Source organism: Capricornis sumatraensis, chromosome 9 (assembly GCF_032405125.1).
Source record: "Capricornis sumatraensis isolate serow.1 chromosome 9, serow.2, whole genome shotgun sequence".
Classification (NCBI taxonomy): Eukaryota; Metazoa; Chordata; class Mammalia; order Artiodactyla; family Bovidae; genus Capricornis; species Capricornis sumatraensis.
Window position 1 is genome coordinate 36377141 of NC_091077.1, and position 16253 is coordinate 36393393.

Below are 16253 nucleotides of genomic sequence, written 5' to 3' on the forward strand. Positions count from 1 at the left end.
GGCTGGAAAGTCATAAAGGAGCCAGATCATGGTGTATCTTTATCCTGTATAATAAGCTTTTGAAATGTTAGTATCAGGCATTGGAATTCTCATAGAACAGGGAATCACCGCAAGGACCATGTATTAGGAACCTATTTCAATTAGGAAAGTACAAACTATCATGAATACTCTTTTCAGTTAGGAATTTTGGTTCCCAAGAAAGGAAGATAAATAAGCCAATAGATTTTATTGCTACAATGTGCAGTTATATCAGAAAAAAAAAACCTGATCCTTAATGGAATAAGACAGAATTATGAAGTGTGATAATCACCCTGGGTTCTCATTTCTAGTCTTTCCTCTAGAGACAAATGTATATATCAGGAATAAACTGTCATTGTCCACCTATCTTCCAGGGATTCCCAGATCAAGTGGGAAAAAAAATCAGCAACCAATATTTAAAGTATTATAACTTTTTGGAAAATGATGGAGTCAACCTAGGAAAGAAGAATTATGTTTTCATAGTCATTGAGGGAATTTTAGTTCTTTGAAATGTTCTAACAACAATATTTCAGAATTATTGGATCTTCTTGACTCTTCCATTCCTGTGTCTCTGTACCACGTATTTTAGCAGCATTCTGTATTATTCCTCTGCTCACTTCCCACCCTTTTTTCATCATGAGATGAGTATTCTATTCAAATTAGAACAACTAAAAGCATCTTAAATTGAATATCTTTTGATAGACCCATTCATTTTTAAATAAAATTAGCTGGGGACAACAAACAATTAGAAAGGCAGTAGGTACGCATTAAAGGGTATTTGTCCTCCAGATTTATCTTTCACTCACGGATGACCCCATAATAAAAGGAAATTAGCATAATTTATATCAATAATTTGTTTCAATGATGTGTGAAGAAAATAATACCTCATGGTAAATTAAAGATGCCTTTACAACTGCATTTTATTAGCTTATTTACCCTTATTTATATTTAGAGCTATAAAGTCATATTAATAGAGTTGTGAAATTGGCCCATATGAAAATACCCTGATGGTACAAACATACGCTTGTACCCCAAATGTACCCCACATGGCCCATAATAATTGTGAAAATGGCCCACAGGAATGTACAGGATAGAACAGGAACCGTACTATACTAACTAATAGAAAGGCTCTGCTCAGTTTGACTTTCCTGATTGCTGAAAAGCTGCTTCTAATGCTCTGGTCTCCAATCTTGAGGTCACCTAAGAGGAGTTGCTTTCTTTTGTGTAAACTGGTCAGTCACTTTGCCAAGCAGATTCATTTGATTTGTCTTTTAAAATGACCCTTTGACTTGTAATCAGTCACATTCTCTTCACGCTTTATTTCATTTTATTTTGCTGGAAAGCATTTTAGAATTTTTGTCATGAAGAGAGCTACATAAATATTAATGTATTGATAGTGTTATGGCTTTTCAAACCTATATTTTATGTCACAGGTTTTAAGAGCTACAGAATTTACTGACTGCACAGAAAATACAAGTATAAACAGACTTACTGAAATGCCCCAAATGCGATAAAATATATGATTTATTAACCCCCTGAAAGTTAGTGTGATTCTCTTTAAATGCCAAATTTTCTAAACTATTCTTGTGTATATATATATGCCAGGAGGGTTAAAGTTTGAGACATCAAATAAACATAACAAGCTCTCTAATATTTGAAGTTTAAATTTAATTTAGAGGTAAACACTATGAAGTAAACAAAAGCATAAATTAGGACCTATCTGGAGTGACAAAAGGACTTAATGATATCAGTTAGTCTGGCTCTGTGCTCTTACTCTGAACCCTACAAAGGGGCATGAGATCAAAAGTCATCAGGATGAGAATTGTCTCATAATAAGCAATTTTGAAAATAAATGTTTCTGGATAAAAAATAAAATCACACTTCATGAGCATTCAATACAGCCCAAAATGTATAAAAATAGCTCATCTGGAGATATTCTACCTGTTGTAGCAAGGAGGAAAAGTTAAGGGAAGAAAGATTCTGCACAACTGCTAGACTTAAATACCAAAGTTTTTATGTTTAATTGTATCAATCTGTATAAAACTGACTGTCCACTCAGTGCCTTATTATCCTGTAGTAATGGCAAATCCATAGAAAAGAGAAATTAGATAAAGCAGTTATTTCATCTTCTAGAAGTTCTTATTGTCCAGTGTTGACAATAGGGATTGCACTGTACCAGGCACTGTAGTAAATACAAAACAAGAATATGGGGCTTCTACTCTTAGTGAAATTAAAATAGTGTTCAGGGAGACAAGGCAGCCATGAAAATACACACGGAGGACAGAAACAAGTTAACATCTGCCTGCCAGGTCAGAGTACTGACTATATTGGCAAAATGGTGACTCATGAAATTTGTCTGGTACAGGGTCTTCACTTTGGTTGGATGGAGATTATATTAATGTGTTAATGAAGAATGAACTGGGTGATACACTTAATGGGAAAAATGCAGCATGGAGCAAGTCAGAAGACTAAAAAGTAGTGAGATACTTGAAATGCAGAAGTAACCCATCACACTTAAATGAAAGATTAAATAAGATTTTTGTTTTTGCCTCAATGGATGGACTACACATTAGTTTTGGAGGAGCAACATGCCAGTATTTCAATAACAGTTTCCTCCCTACCACTTTCATATCATGGTACTAATTATAGACTATGCCCTTTAATAATAAACTAATATATATCATCCCATGTAAGTATCACATCAATTCTATGAAAGAGAATTTTTTCCTCTTTTGACAGATAAAGGAACTGCATTTTATGAAAATGGCAAATGATGTAGCAATGAGACGGGTTAGAGGTAAAGAGACTTCATCCAAATTTTCCAAAAGCTTCTCTCAAAGCGTCTTTTGAAAAATCACTAAATTCTTAATGTCAGACTTCTGCTTTGAAAATTGAAAGCCTTAGGCCTGAGGCCTCAAATCTCTTCCCAGCTCCCCCTTCCCCTTTGCTTCATTTATACCCCTCCAAAAAAATAGAGTAGAAGACAGAGCAATGGACCAAGTCTTTATATGTGTAAGGCAGTCAAGTAAATATCAACCTCAGTGCTTCTGGAGAATGCAACTTAAGTTAAAAATTTACAATAGAATTTGCAAACAGAGATGAGAACAAAACTTGCTGGAAATAAAGAAATAAACAAAATTGCTAACTGAAAAAGAGAAAACGAAAATTTAACGTAACAGGAAAAACAAGTATACAAAATGATTGACGAGACACATCTGGTTTGAATAACAGAAAATTTGCCTTTTATATTTTTAAAGCAGAAAAACATTAAGAAACTTGAAAAAGATGAAGAGAGAAGAGAGGGAGATGGGTAGTGTGGGGCTGCTGGTGTAATGAACTAGCTCGAGCTTGTCCATAGCAGTGGTCTCAACAGTACTCGGAGGGAAAAATACAGTTCTAAACAAAAACTGGTTTATACAGTTAGATGTTCAAATGTAAAGAACACATTTTAAAAAATGAACAATATTGGAAATCATGATCCCTGTTTGAAAACAATACAACAACATAATTGATTCAGACAAAGTGTAAATGGAAAAGATGTGGGAAAGTAAAGATTAGAATTCAGTTGAACACAGCAGAGGAAATGTATGTATGTGTGTATATACACAGACACGTATATCTGAATACTAATTTATATGGAAAATAAAGAGTTTTTAAATGTTCTAAAATTTGATGGAAAATCACTTAAAAATCTGACAATAAAGAGGCATAAAATATCCTAACCTTATACAAAGACTCACTGGTTCAAAAACATAAAATTCACCTTATATGTCACACAAAACATGTAATGAAACAAGCTGCTTAAGAAAAGTTAAAAGCAAAAAGATGGGCAGATTTAGAGGAAACAAATGCTACTATCAAGAAAGTTATAACAATATTATTGATTTCAAAGGAAGTTTAATACAGGACAAAAGGTTTTAAGGCAACAAGGAGAACAAACATGGGACTGTAACTTTAATAAATCTTTATACAACAAATAAAGTATCATAATACCTAAGTAGTGAAATGTAAAAAAATATGCAAAAAAAGCAATAGCAAGAAGTTATTAATTCATATCAATAAAACTGAAAAATCTAGTAAACAAAATAAAAACTGTATAGTATTTTTAAAGATACGCATTTATTTATGCCTATATATTTTGACATTTGTTACATATCATTGATTAAATTTACTTCATTTGTATATGTATGTGTTTCAGATCAAATTCTATGCCTTCCAAGTAAAAGATATAAATTCTTTTCTAGTATCCATAAAGCATTTTTACACTGACCATATTTTTGGATATAATAGAAATGTTCTCCTACTTTCCAAAGTATAGGTAGTGTACATGCTGTAATTATACTTCAATGTAAAAATTCTCTGTAATAATAATAAAAGGTTTAGCAAAAATAATCTGGCAAAATATACTCCAAACATTCCCCAGGTTAAAGAAGAAACCAAACCTAAACTGCAAAATTGCAAATGCATATCACATTATATATGATAAGGGTAATGTTATGCCCCAGAAGTTAATGTGTAACTGAACCAAACAAATTAAAATCAATCAATTAAAGATCTGAATCAAAAAGGTAGCCTTAAAATGACCTATAAAACAAAAATATATCCTGTAGAAGGAAGCTTATAAAGAAAATATCAAAAGATTGTAAGAAATGGGAAAGATAGAATTAATACAGGAATACTTATTTAAAAATAGACATAATGGATCATGGAAAGCACTAAGAAAGAATAAAGGGAAAAACAAAAGCAAAAAAAATCAGTACATTTGTGGCAATAAATAGGACACTAATGATAGTGCATGAAGAAATTAAAATAATCATGATGGATCTATTTTAAAATTTTGCATTAAAAATTTTAAACCGAATTAATAAATTATTTTCTATGGAAACAACAATGTCACAATTGATCACTGAAGCATGTGAACAAAGCTTTAAAATAAGTGGTTTATCATAGAATTTATTTAAGATTTCAATAATAATTAATTCTGACACTACTACAGAGAAAAAAGTATATCTTTCTTTCCTACTGAAGCCACATAAACTCTGGTATAATATGTGACAAGTACACAATACTGACTAGTCTCAGAAATAAATGTTAGTTTTAAAGGTAACATTTTTAAATATTGGAAAAATGGAAGTCAGTGGCATATAAGAATAACTCAAAATCATGGGAAGTTTCTTACAGAAATACAACAGTGACTAAATAATGTCTACTAATGTAATATTCAACATTAATATGCCAAATGAAAACGAACACACAATCTTCTCAATAAGTGTCAGTCAGACATCTGTCAAAACTGAAATCCATTCCTGATTTAAAGGGGAAAAAAAAGGTCTAAATCCTTAGCAGGATACAAATGTCTATTTCAACCAAAGTTAACACGATTGTTCATGGTAAAAATGAAAATTCTCCTACTGAAGCCAAGGACAACAGCAACAAAAATAATAATGGTTAGTTCCCACTAACCTAGAAGTACTAATGTAATGGGCACTTGCCATGTGTTTCAGTTTCCCAACACCTGCTGAAGCAGAGCTGATATTACTTAGCAGAACTAGAGTCTGCTTCCCTAGTCCTTGTGGCCAACAGAAAAGAGATACATGACTCAGGCAGGAGTCTGCAATGCAAAAAAAAAAAAAAAAAGTAAGGGGAGTGAAAAATCAAGCAAAGTGTGGGAAATAAAGCAGGCAGTGATGCAAACTAGCAATTCCAGGTTCAGAAGTACTGTGTTAAGCTCTGGTAGTATTGACAGTTTAAGCCATGGCATCAGGGCCGTCACCAAAAAGATTGCTTTATTTTTTCTGGCAGTATTTTGCAAGTCTTCCATTTAATCTATTGTCTAAATTATTTGTCTGAGTAAATAAACCAGTATTGGTTGCTAACCTAAGAACCCTGATTCATACAACTAGCTGACATCAACTGATGATAGAAAATGATCAAATAATGAATACTAAGCTGGAGGACAAAACCTTGAAAGATGAGTAACTGTCTACCTAATAATCTCAGGAGTCTACTACAAATATAAGGGAAAAATAGCAGAAATCAATATAATTATTCATATTAACAAATTAACTATATAAGTGCTATAATAGAAAAGAATATTGCATTTTCAATGGTACTCACAAAGAAAAAAATACATCACAGTGAAGTAAGCATGTATAAGACATATATGGAAGAAACACTAAATGACATAAAATCATATTTAAGTATATGCAAAGATATAATGTTTCCTTGGTTAGGAAGATTGTGAAAGTACTAACTGACTCCAAACTACTATGTAATGAAATCTGATTACAGTTAAACAACAAAAGGTAACATGTTATCAAGCTGCTATTTGAGAAAAATATGGAAACATCTAAATTAATTCTGAGAAAAGAAGACATATGAAAAACAAATAATCCTACTAGACAGTAAAATATATATGTATCTTAAAACTTTTAACATATTAACATTATTAAACCCAAATTGTATGAGTATATTAAAGCATTCTGGAACTCTATGAATAAAAAGTAATTGAATGGAGCAGGAAAGAGATCACAATAAATTTTAATAAGTAGAGGATTTTGGTTACCCCTAAGGATGGTGGGCTGAAAAAAGCACAAGCTGGAATTAAGATTGCCAGGAGAAATATCAATAACCTCAGATGTGCGGATGACACCACCATTATGGCAGAAAGTGAAAAGGAACTAAAAAGCTTCTTGATGAAAGTGAAAGTAGAGAGTGAAAAAGTTGGCTTAAAGCTCAACATTCAGAAAACGAAGATCATGGCATCTGGTCCCATCACTTCATGGGAAATAGATGGGGAAACAGTGGAAACAGGGTCAGACTTTATTTTGGGGCTCCAAAATCACTGCAGATGGTGACTGCAGCCATGAAATTAAAAGATGCTTACTCCTTGGATGAAAAGTTATGACCAACCTAGATAGCATATTCAAAAGCAGAGACATTACTTCGCCAGCAAAGGTCTTTCTAGTCAAGGCTATGGTTTTTCCCGTGGTCATGTATGGATGTAAGAGTTGGACTGTGAAGAAGGCTGAGCGCCGAAGAATTGATGCTTTTGAACTGTGGTGTTGGAGAAGACTCTTGAGAGTCCCTTGGACTGCAAGGAGATCCAACCAGTCCATTCTGAAGGAGATCAACCCTGGGATTTCTTTGGAGGGAATGATGCTGAAGCTGAAACTCCAGTACTTTGGCCACTTCATGTGAAGAGTTGACTCATTGGAAAAGACTCTGATGCTGGGAGGGACTGGGGGCAGGAGGAGAAGGGGACGACCGAGGATGAGATGGCTGGATGGCATGACTGACTCGATGGACGTTGAGTCTGAGTGAACTCCAGGAGTTGGTGATGGACAGGGAGGCCTGGCGTGCTGTGATTCATGGGGTTGCAAAGAGCCGGACACGACTGAGCGACTGAACTGAAATGAACTGAACTGAACTGAAGGATGGTGTTACAAACCAGTGGGAAAAAGATGAAGTCATGCTGGATTACTGTGGGTCCTAATCCATGACTGGTGCCCTTAAAGGAGCGAAAACAAATACACAGAAACAAGCAACGGTGTCACGGAGGATGGAGTCAGAGATGGCAGGATGTTTCCATAAGCAAAGAACATCGACTCTTTTTCTTTTAAACTAATTTCATAGACACAGAAAAAGTTCAGTGAAATGAGAACACAGAGGAATTTGTTTCAAATGAAAGACCACAACGAAGTATCAGGAAAAATAACTAATGAAACAAAATAATTCACCAGATAAAAGTTAAAGCATTAGCAGTAAGAAAGCTAACTGAATGAAAGCAAATAATAGATGAATGAAGTGATGATTCTAACAAAGACTCAGAAAGGATAAAAAAAGAACCACTCAAAACTGAAGAATACAGAAACTAAAATGAAAGAGAAAACAAACACTCTAGAAGGAATGAACAGCGGCTAGGTGATGCAGAAGCAAGCCTAAGTGATCTGGAAGATAGAATAAAGAAAATTTCCCAATCAGAACAGCAAAAGGAAAACAAGTTTTGTTTGTTTTTTTTTTAATGAGAAGAGTTTAAGGGACTTCTCCCACAATCAAAAGTATCAATATTCATATTATAGGGTTCATGGAAGCAGAAGAAAAAGAGATAAAGGGAGTGAAAATGCATTTGATGAAATTACAACTAAATATTTCCCAAACTTAATAAGAAAAAAGACATTCAGGGACAGGAAATACAGAGGGTTCCAAACAAGATGAACCCAAACAGACTTATATCAAGACATATGAAGGCAAAACAACAAAAGTCAGAGAATGTAAAAGCAGCATGAGAAAAACAGACTCACAAACAGGGGAATTCAGCTATAAGCTGATTTCTCTGCAGAAACTTTGCAGGCCAAAGGGAGTGAGAGTGCTGAAAGGGAAAACTCTGCAATTTAGGATACTCAATCCAACAAGACTACAGTTTAGAACTGAAGGAAAGATAAAGAACTTCTCAGATAAGCAAAAACTGAGTTGGTCAATACTACATCAAACCAAAAAGAATTGTTAAAAGGTCTCCTTTAAGTGGGAAAGAAAAGGCTACAAGAAGAAGTATGTTGCTCAGTTGCTAACTTGTTTCCAACTCTTTGTGATTCCATAGACTGCATCATGCCAGGGCTCCCTGTCCCTCACTGTCTCCCAGGGTTGCCCAAGTTTATGTCCACTGAGTCAGTGATGCTATCCAACTATGTCATCCTCTGCTGCCCTATTCTCCTTTTGACTTCAATCTTTCCCAGTATCAAGGTCCTTTCCAATGAGCCAGCTGTTCTCATTAGGTGGCCAAAATATTGGATTATCGCTGTCTATCAGGTGGCCAAAGTATTTCCTAAGCATCTATAAGGAAAGGGAAAATCCTAGCAGTAAAGCAAATAAATAGTAAAGGCTGAGGATCAGCCACTCAAAAAACATGAGAAAATTAGCTTTCCACCATTAATTGCATTATAAACTGTCAACACACACACACACACACACACACACACATATGTATACACAGAGACACAGACATACACAAACTCTTTCAAATATAATTCTTTGAACTTATCAGCATAAGTAAGGGACTTCCCCAGTGGCTCAGACAGTAAAGCGTCTGCCTGCACTGTGGGAGACTGGGGTGCGAGCCCTGGGTCAGGAAGATCCCCTGGAAGAGGAAAGGGCAACCCACTTTAGTATTTTTGCCTGGAAAATTCTATGAATGGAGGAACCTGGTAGGCTACAGTCCACGGGATCTCAAAGAGTCGGACACGACTGAGCAGCTTCACTGGTTGCATAAGTAAGAGTTTTAATTCAGAAGCCCTTGAGTTGTAACTCATCTTTAGATTGACTTCCCTTAAGCTTTGGCATCAGTAACTAGTCATTCTCTGGTGGGTCTTTCCACATCACCACTCACTGACATGAGAAGAGTTAAGTGAAAAAAGAGAACTTCATAAAATTCTGGTATAAGTCACTTTATAAATCAAAGAACAAGAACTCCACATGATATCAAAAATAACAGTCACCAGTCCTTACACTGATCTTAGAATTTGAAGGGATTCCTTTTGCAATGCTGCAGTTGCTGGTCTGTGACAGTAAACAACCATGGGGAATTTGGATTCTTCATCTTTCAAACAGAAGTTGTCTTTGTTATCATTCACTCCAACACCTCCACAAAGCAAGGTGGGAAAATACGTGAGCGAGGAAGGATGTTTAGAAAATGCAAAACAAATAATTTTTGCCATATCACACATGACAGATGACAGCTAAGAGCTCACATTGTGGGTCAGGGAGCTCTGGCCTTTCCTCCCAGCTCCACTGTGACTCAGTGTATTGCCTGCAGCATCCCAGGATCTCTGTGTGTCTTTCCCCATCTAAATCAGGGACAATACAAGTCTCTTCATAGATTTGTTGAGTATTAAGTGATCTGCTGCAGGTGCTCAGCACAGCATCTGGGAGATAGCCAGCATTTGTTAAATGCTGGTCATAAAAAATTATATTAGAAATATACATAGGATCCAGCTTTTTACTCTATCAGCTATATAATAAATGAAACAGAAACCATGAATAAGTCCAAAGGATCATGCATAAAAATTTCATTGTAGTTGGCTGCAGGTTTGGGATAAAAATGATTATTTTAAAAGGAACAGACATGCACATTTAAATGATGTTAGAAATAAATTGTGTTGTGTTTTCTACATAATGGTTCCACTTCCACTACATAAAGCACATTTTAACTTCTGATTCAGAGTACATGAGGCCCAAATCAATAATAGAGTTAGAAAAACTAAAATAAAATAAAATAAAATAAACATTATCCCATATTTCAACTTGAGGTTGTTCTTTTCACTTATAACTAATTCATGACTACATATTAGGCACTCTAGGAATGACCTGGATTTCAGCGACAAGATAAGGGCTGTTTGGCTTTCACAGTGCTGGTTCCCTTGCTTGTTTGCGTGTTTGCTTCGTGACCCCTGGTGATACTGCACTCCTGAGGGAGGTGATGTCCTGATAATCCACTGAGTCTATAAAAGTCATCTTGTTTTTGCAGAACCAGCAGCTTGCAAGACCAAAAAAAAAAAGACCTCCTTTAACTTTTTTATACTGATAGATCTTTAAAATCAAAATAATATTTATTTTAACCTCTTCCTTGTATGCATTCTTTTTGCAGTTTAAAAGGACACAGTAAGCTGCCTGCATGAAACGGGGCTATCACCACATCTAAGGGGAATTGCAATGAGATGCTGGGTGCCTGCGAAGAGTGACCAGGCACTTACAATGTATTCTCTAGAGTAGCGACTTTTAAGGGTTGACAGACACCTCCATCCCCAAATTGGTATGTAACACTTTATGTGTATGTGCACTAATTTCATCAGATATTCAGGGGGCTTGTTTATCTAAAAATGATTCAAAATTGCACTTCTACAGAACATGCACACCGCAAAGTATTTTAGAGTGGTCAACCAAATGAAGCCCGGCAGTGCTTACCTCTGAGGTACGAAACAGATTGAGAGACCAGTAACAGGTAAAGTGAGCCGTGAAAGGGTTTGTGTTTAGAATGAACAGTTTGATAATTCACTTGAGATGGGTAATGAAACCTCCATTCTAAATCTAGCATGGGGCTATTCACTGAAGGAAGAGGTCTTGGTTTTGCCCAGCTCACAGAGTCTGGCAAATTGGTTACTAAGTAAGCTTAATCATGGTTGAAAGTTAACTTACTGTTTGTTTTTTAATTCTGTTTGACTTCTTAGCTTTAAGTTTAATAGACCAAGAACCATTTTGCAAACCTAAACTTCTACTTAGCCTTTCTTCTTTCTTACTTCTACTTAGGAGAATTTAAAATGAATTTTCAGTAAGGGCAGGGAAACTGAAGTATAAATATCTGTATGTTTCTAACACCTTTGTCCCTGTAGCTGGATTTATGTGGTTTCACACATTGGGAGAACTGGGCGCAAAATGTTCAAAAATGTTTAAAGAAAAACAAATATTAAATCATAAAGAGGCATGAGATATACAAATTTAATTTGTATCTGTATTTTTGAATTAAATTATAGTTAGTTTGATATAATTGGAAAAGGCAATGAAAAATAAAAACTTTTGTCCTTTCATTGCAACAGTATATCATGGGGAAAAAAAAATTGTAGGTTAGCTTTTAAAGATTTTTTAGGGTTATGATGAATTTTTATTCTCTAGTATACGGACTTGGAATCCTCATTTGAGCTGTTATGGAATCTGATAGTAGTATATTCAAAACTTCTCTCTGAGGGTCTGTTAGGAAAAAGAGTTGGAGAACTCCATCTATTCAGGTTCAAATGATGAATGTTTTGACTCTATTTGGGGCATGTGAGACAAATTATGTATCCTGGTCAGCACACTCCTTTTGGGATGGGGCTGCATGTTTCTATGATTGTCAATGCACTCATAAACAAAAGAGGACATCTCTTCCAATAAAAGATTTTCAGTACACAATTTAGAGTCCTGAGTGTAAAATGCACCAAAATAATGTGGACAGACAAAGCAACTTAATTCCCTTCTGATTAGAGGTCATAAAATATGAACATGCTGTTAAATAGAAAAATGGGAAACAGACTAGATTTTCTTATGGTACAAATGCTCAGCTTTACATACATTTGTGGAGAAAAAAATAAAAGCATGTAAGCCAAATGCATGCTAGGAACAGATGCCTATGAACTGAACCCATTCTTTGAACAAACATGCACAATCTTCCATTTCTCAGCTCTATGTGAATTAGAAACATTGCACACCTGATATGTCTTCCAAAGCTAGCTTCTTCTTGACTTTATCTTACCTCTTGGTGTTCACTGGACAAATGTTTTTTTGTTCTCAGCCAGCCATCACTCATATGTATATACACATTCTCACCACTTAAGAAAGCTTAGAAATGGTTTAAAATAATCGTCAGTGTATTGATCACCTAGCTAGTACAGTGTGAGATAAAAGTCTAGTTCACTGGTAACAAAGACATCAAGTCTGGCACTTTTCTGTGAACAGCTAATAAATTCTGTTTCAATAGACACCTCCCCAGAATATAAGATTTTTACAATCACCCCCTCCCCAAATAATCAACCTGAGTGTGCAAAAGAAGAGTGTCTAGAGATTTTACACATGTTACAACCTAACCAAAAGTCAATCTCCTTTCTATCATCACCATGAACTAGACATTTGCAATAGTATCAGTGATCAGATATTTTACCTGAAAAAATATTTTATTAGTCTAAGGTCTAAGTAACTGCTTAGATTTTAATAATTTTAATAATCATTATTTAACTTTTAATAATTATTATTTTAATAATTATTCATTATTAAGTTTTAATAATAATTATTTAACTTTCAGAGTGGCACATTTTTATTACTTGTGATCTACACAAGAGTCACTTTGGACAATTCCTCTTATGCTGTCAGCTCTGACAGATAACAGGTGTGGACTCAGGTACTCACATGCACTGGAAAGAAGGTCTGTGATGACTGAAAATTGTTCAAGCCTAAGTTGACCATAGTTCATATCTCCACCTCTGTGATACTAAGTATTCCTGAGCTCACTTGGTTTGCAATAAATATTGATAGAAACAAAATCTGAATATGTCAGTTCTTTCTTTGAAATCATTTCAAGTTTTTTAGTTGCCTTTAAAATTTAAAATAGTGAAATAAAATATGTAATGTGACATGTAAGACTTTCTTTGAGGTGGATATATTTTAGTTAATTTTACTTAACTTGAATATTACCTGTAATGCTGATGTTGATTATTCTTGTATAATTTTTAATTGCAAAACTGTAAGTGAATCCAGAAAAATTATAAGTAATATTGGGATAATTATTATTTAAAATATCATTTTCATACAAAAGAAGGAAATGTTGGCATATATATTAACTATGACACTGGTTATAAGTTTAATCTCATGTTAATTCTAAAATAAACTATTTTGTGACTCTCATGATAAATCAAATATTATATTACTAAAAGTATTAAAGGAGCTACATTATATAAAATTGTTTTCACAGCCAAAATCCTCTGTCTCCCAGAAGCTGGATTCTAGGCTTTTTTTGAGACACACAGCTCTTTCAGGCTGCTGAATTCAGAGATAGCAACTTAATGGGAAATTATACTTGGTGGAGAAAATGAGACTCTTACTCCCCTAGGCCATGTGCACACACAGGCACACACATACATGCATACATGCACATTCACTATAACCCAAGCTTCCCAGACTCCTATTTTGGGGCTGACACTCTTGTTGCCCTTTAACACAGTCAATAACAGGATTCCATTTTATACCTCTGCTTCAGCTTCCTTTAATCTGGACTACTGCCTCAACTCTGGATTATCTCTGTTTTTCTCCTATCCTTCATCATATATACCCTTAAAAGGATCCCGGTAGTAATTAATACTAATTTGAAGCTGAAAGCAGCTCAAGTATTGATTGCATATATATTCAGATTCCTATAGATTACCCAGAGGAATTATTTCTGAAGTAAGCTGTTTGTTTTGAAGAAAAAGCTCTAGCAATCTTTCTCTGCTGCAAGTGACACAAAGATCATTTTGCCTTTATAAACTATGTAATTAAAGATTGCATGCTCTTGTGCAGTTCCATCTTCATGCTACAAGTGACCAAATTTCTAGTCTACTTACAACAACTTGGGAAAGAAGAAAAACAAAACATATCCTGATTATGATATGTCAGAAGGTTAGAGCCTTTCTAATGTGATAAGTCCAACACCCCAGAGCACCCTCATGCTGCCATCTCAGTTATGTCTTATATTATGTACAATCTGTTGTTAGTAATGAGATACAGAACCAGAAGATACACTTTCTTTGTTGGCATAGCTGATCACTTCCAAAAGGGTCATCTACAGTTCTTTCCCAAAGCATGCAGATATTTTGCTAAAATGTGGACTATTTGGCCAAGGCCATTTTAAAACTGGGCATGTTAATGCCCCATAAAAAACTTAGAAGAGAATGTGTGGCCTTCGAAAACTGTTAAAATGTCATTACTGCCAAGAATGTGATATATGGCATAATTAGTGACTGTATTCACCATGGATGCTATAAGCCTGTATTCTGGAATGTTATGGAGCAAGTCTTCTTAGCATAGTTGAAATAATTTGGCAACCTTCTTTATGACCGACTCTAAAATGAGTAGGCCACAAACAAACACAATGAAAATTAAATTAAAAATAACTTCTTGTTCTTTCATTGTTCACTTAGTTCATTCTCTGTCAGTTTTAGAGCAGGATTTTTTCTTTTTTTTTTTTTTTTTCAATCTTGAAGAGAATATAGTTGCTCTATTCTCAAGAAATGGATTAGCGTCCACTCTCAATGGCTGTCAATCAGTTTCCAGTTATCACTGATCCAGGCAAACTGTCTCTGAGTAAGAAATACACCTCAATGAATTTTGAGGCAATCACTCCAGAAAACTAACATTTTTAATATGACCACCTCTCACCTTTCTATTTTCCTTAACTAAACCTCAAACAATCCTTTTAATGCCATTAGTATGATCTCCTGTTCTTTGTCAAAGTAAAGGAGCTGCTTCTTGGTTACTAAGAATTTATTAATTCAGACATGTATTGGTTTAGCCAAAAAATTCATTTGATTTTTTCCCCATGCCATCTTGAAGAAAAACCAAATGAATTTCTTGGCCAACCCAGTATTAGACCAGCAGCTGGGAAACTAGAGCTCATGGGCCAATCCAGCCCACCTCCTGTATCTACAAATGAATTTTTACCAGGACATATTCACTCCCACTCATTTACGTATTTTCTTTAGCTGCTTTCTCACTACAGAGTTGAGTGGTTGTGACAGAGGTCACACAAAGCCTAAAACATCCACAAGACAGCCTTTAAAATTTAGTTTCCCAACCCGATATTAAATATTTACTGAACACCTGTTTTATACTAAACACAGTGCTGGACACTGAAAATATAGCTGTAATAAAAGTTCACAATTAGTCTGGTATATTTGGTAGCAGAAAATATGAGTAGGAAGACTAAGGACAATATAAAGTACTCAGAGTGACAGTGTACGATCAGAAAAGGAAGGCATTTCTCCATAATAAAAATATTAAGCAAACCTATTATGTATTCCTGGGCAGAAAAAGAAAGGCTCAAAACTTTAACTACTCTTTTAGTTCTTATGACCCCTGCTCTTATTGTCTTCAAGGACCACATGATTAGAGAAACTATCTATCAGTATTCCACCAGGGATTATATTTCAAAGTGATATCTGACCAAGGAGAGAAAAAAAAATCAATTTTTTATGTGATTCTCTAAGGCTTTTGTTCTACCTGAAAATTATTTTATATATTTCTTTTACAGTGATAAATCAGAATACCCAATTTTCCTTTGCACTGTGAAGGTTAAGCACAGAGATGTGGATGACATTGTCAACATTTATGTACAATTTATTTGTATTTTGTTTCTTTGAAACAATGATTATGTGGTTATTTCCAGTTAACTGCTCTCTATGACAGTAAGCCAGCCATCTTGTAACTGGTCTGACCTAACCCACTTTGAACCTTGACTTTGATGTTCACAGATATAAAAATACAAAACAAAACAATTAAGCTATGCATAACAGTCTAGTTTTAGAAACATAAATCTGAAATACACATAAATAGCATTAATGTGTCTAAGAAGCAATGCACAAACTACTGTCCTTGTCTTTTTTGACCTTCAAAGTATTAGAAGGAAGGGTTTTCTTCTGACCATGGGATCATCATCTTCTACACTGTAAAAAACATCAATG